Source organism: Bombina bombina, chromosome 12 (assembly GCF_027579735.1).
Source record: "Bombina bombina isolate aBomBom1 chromosome 12, aBomBom1.pri, whole genome shotgun sequence".
In the NCBI taxonomy this organism is placed as follows: Eukaryota; Metazoa; Chordata; class Amphibia; order Anura; family Bombinatoridae; genus Bombina; species Bombina bombina.
The window spans coordinates 5,751,885-5,756,435 of NC_069510.1; positions in this window are offsets into that span (position 1 = coordinate 5,751,885).

Below are 4,551 nucleotides of genomic sequence, written 5' to 3' on the forward strand. Positions count from 1 at the left end.
CTACCTAGAAGGCACAGGTGTGGGAGTCCCTATATAAGGCTGCTCCGTACATTACTGAATTATTGCCTAAGAAGGTCCTTGTTACCCTGTTCCTGCTTCTTATCTGAAGGTCCCTACTTGTGTATGTTTATCCTACTGCTGAGACCAAAGACCTCTGCTGTGATACTTGGGTATGCTTATCCTACTGTTGAGACCAAAGACCTCAGCTGTGATACTTGGGTATACTTATCCTACTGCTGAGACCAAAGGCCTCTACTGTGATACTTGGGTATGCTTATCCTACCACTGAGACCAAAGACATCTGCTGTGATACTTGTGTATGCTTATCCTACTGCTGAGACCAAAGACCTCTGCTGTGATCCTTGGGTATGCTTATCTTTACTGCTCAGATCAAAAGGTCTCTGCTGTGATACCTATGTATGCTCTATTGTTCCTGGATATTTTACAAAATACCTCACCAACAGTACCCGCTGGGTTTTGTGCTTGCTGAGAGACTTAGGGGCCGATTTATCATCGGTTTGTCCGTCATGAACCGCTCAGCATACGCTGTCCGCATTTATCTTGTACTTTTTATCCTCACATCACAAGATTCAATATTGGTCATATCCACAGATTTGTTTTCTATTTTGCAATTTTGTATTTTTGCAATTTTGTAATCAACACGTATATACTGTTTTTTCACTATTTTTTTCACTTTTTTATATACCACACACCCACATTTTTGCATTAGTGTGCTTTAACGATCTTGTGCAACATTGTATTTTAATTGCATTCCCCATCTTAACGTAAAGTAGATTTGAGTACTGTTAAATTTAATACAATCTTTAGGAGCAATTTTAATAGGTGATATATATTCTTCTCCATATATATCTGGATATGAATAGTATTTCCTATTCATCAATTGGAATTATAGCTGTTTTCTAGTTAGATCGACTTTTTAAATCCTTTGTATACATTGTTGTTATATATTCAAGTTACTGTTTGGACCGGTTTCATTAATTTTTTAATTCTTTTATTATTGTAGGAGATTAATTTTCCAAGAATAAACTTTTTAACCATATTGGTCCATTAATTTAAGAATATTTGATCACCTGATGGTCAGGTGATCAATTTGAGATTGTTTGATCATTCTTTATTATAAGTCTCACTCTTCCATTATAACATCCTCTATATGGTGATTCTAAGGGATCCTTTAACCTGTGTAATACTTTAGCCTTTTGGCGCTCCTATATCTCAATCTTTATCATTATTCCCAGATTCTGTTAGGGAGTCTTATATATGTAGCTTGTATTCCGTCTAGGCGCTGGTTACTAAATATAAATTACCATTGTCACGTATACCAGGCAGCAAGGGCAACCACTGCCCCGGTGGGAGCTATAACTATGCTCTCTGTTTCGATTCTCATGTTACAGCTGTTGGATATCTACCTGAAAGAGTCTATCACTACCCTTTGTACCTTCCGGACTGTTTTACACTGTTTCACCCTTCCGCCCTGACCGGGTCCCAGCTTCAATCTCATGGAACTGTGTGCTGGCTGGGATCAGCAGGGATACCCACTGAACTTTAATTGGGGTCACTCCGGAAGCCCATTACTCCAGAACGCTGCTCTTTTCGGAACTTATTATACACTTGATAGGGCATGGGCAGGGGTGATTAAGGAGAGGGAGCTCACTCAGTACCTCGCGACTAAGTACCTTTACCACACTGTTGGACTGTGACATCTGGGGGTCCAGGGCTATCAAATGGTACCCTGGGATGGCCACCGCTCCCTCTGGATCACATCAAAAACACGACCTATATGATATGTGGGTATCTCTGTTCCTAGGGCTTCTATGGAGGTGCCAGGCTGTCTGGGGAAGGCATTGTTCTCTTGATGGGATTAGGCTCTTATCAAATGGCCATTGTGTATATATACTGTGCCTTTATTTCAATAAATCGCTTCTTCTTTCACTTTAATACTGGTCTTGTCTGGTCATTGGGGTGAAAAATTGCTATTATCACTTGCTAGCTTCGTTTCAACATGTTTCAGCATTGAGGAAGATCTCTTTGGCGGATATACCCAGTCGGGGTATCGGGGAGTCAGTTACATGTTTTGCTTGCCATTTCTTAAATGTTGTTTCTTTTCAGGACCGGGAGCAGATAGGATGGACCGCAGCTGGGATTTCCATCTTCGAGAGCCACCATCAGATGGTTGGAACTTAGGGAATTACAGTGGGCAGGCCGTTGTGGTGGTGGGAAAAGACTCATGTGCTTATTATTCATGCCGGGGGCAATTAAATATGGCTCTTACCGTGCAAACAGCTTGGTGTAGTGATTCAGTTGGACCTGCACACTTTTCAATCATGGTTACCCAGTGCCAGAATAGGTTGGTCCCACAGGGCGGCCTTTCAGGTTAGGAAGAAGCTGAACAGTGACGTTTGGAATTGCCTGTCTGATATAGTTTTTTGTTGTTGTGGAACATGGTAACATCTCAGCGGCTGATAGGGGCCTCTACAGGAGGGACAGTGTACAACTTACAGATCAAGGTGTTGACTTGTTACTATGTAACTTGAGGCGTGCTATTTTACTGCATCTATAGGGGTAGCGGCAAGAGATGTACTTAGGCTGGTGCAATGCTGAATGCGGAGAGCGTAATGCTGCCCGCATTCAGTGATGTCTGTCGTACATGATCCCCTGATCGGATCATGTTGGACAGACATTTGATAAATAGGCCCCTAAAAGTACACTAAACGCAAATTGTAAACTAAATGATAATAAACCTTCAAATATTAGTTTGCAATGAAAACTTCAGCTTTGTTTTGTAAAATGAGTATATTGTTTATGTTTATTATTTTCACTGCTTTCCCTGCCCCCCAGAACAAAAGACCCCCTGCTAACCAATCACAAACTAATAGACAGATATGGCACAAACTGTTTGCACATGAGCATACTGGGGTAGCCTGCACTCCTTTATTCCCTTAAGGTGGTTTAGCACTGATTCAGCTTAGTGACTATTAAACCAAGCCTCACAAGCACCATTTTAGATGTATTTTTACAGGAAAAGGCTGTAGATATGTGCGATTCGTTTCGGATCGATTTGGAAATTCGTCCGAATTCGGTAAATTCAGAGATTCGGATCGATTCGAATTTCTGAATTAAAATAGTGCCGAATCTACGAATAAATCCGAATTAGTTCGGATTTATTCTGTAGATTCGGATGGCAATGGATTACACTAGTATTGTACAGTATATTAAGTTATATCACTCTGCTATGGGTTACACCTAATATACAGTACATAATACTAGTCTAATACACAGCATATCCCACCTAACACATACCGAAATTCAGAATTTCCGAACCGAACCAAATCCAGCCGAATTTTTTGAATCCGAATGAATACGAAACGAATTCATTCAAATTTTTCCGAATTCGAATCGATCCGAACCGAAATTCGAAAAAATCTGAATCGATCTGAACCGAAACAAATTTTTCGATCATGCACAAGTCTATAAATAATGAATGTATATTGCACTAATGTTTCACTTAAAAATAGACTTAAGTGACCAGCGCCAAAAAATATAAATTACTACAAACTCCAACTAGAAAAAATAGGTTACCCTCAAAGACCTACAGGACTAATCAATACAAAATACAAAGCACTAGGGAGCGCTGAAACCAGCTTAAGAGTAAGGATTATAGAATATATATAATAATAAAACACCTAACCTGATACTAATATGATACTAATAATAGGCAATATGTATAATACATGTAAATATAAATTGTGAATTATGAATTATGTGTGAAAAAAATCTTTTCAAAATTGGAAAAAATTCTATATGAAAAAAATTCTATGTGAAAAAATTCAATTCTATAGAAGATGCCAGCAACAAATACTAGAATTGCATATCTATATATAAAAAACTTTATTACAATATAGGTCGACCTATTCAAGACATACAATAATAAATCACAAAATTAAGAAAAAAAGAAAATTAGTATAAAAAACTCCTTAAACCAAAAGTTCATGCATAAGAAACAGTTCCCAGGAGTGGACGATTTTTCCGTGGCCGGACTTTTAGCCGACGGACACTTGGCCGAAGGACACTTGGCTGACGGACATTTGGCCGAAACACAAGTGGCTGTCAGATAACAGTCCGGCACGAGATAGATAGATTTGATAGATAGATACATAGATTAGATAGATAGATCAATAGATGCAATAGATACATTTGATAGATACGATAGATAGATAGATTTGATAGATAAATAGATAGATTTGATAGATAGATAATTTCCCAGACAGAGAATTACAAAACGTGCGGCCTGGGACCCATGGTAAGGTTCCCAGAGGCAGTTGCGGCGCCCGAGGCTCTGATTAGAACAGAGCACTCTGGAACATATCTGCCCTCGGCCGAAATCGGAACATTCTTTAGCTTTCTGTCTGTCAGCCAAATGTCCATCGGCCAAATGTCCGTCTGCCAAATGTCCTTCTGCATTTTGTCAGAGCACCGATTTTTCGGCTTGTTACTATGTGGACCCACGCTCATACAAGGATGCTGTTCTGTGTA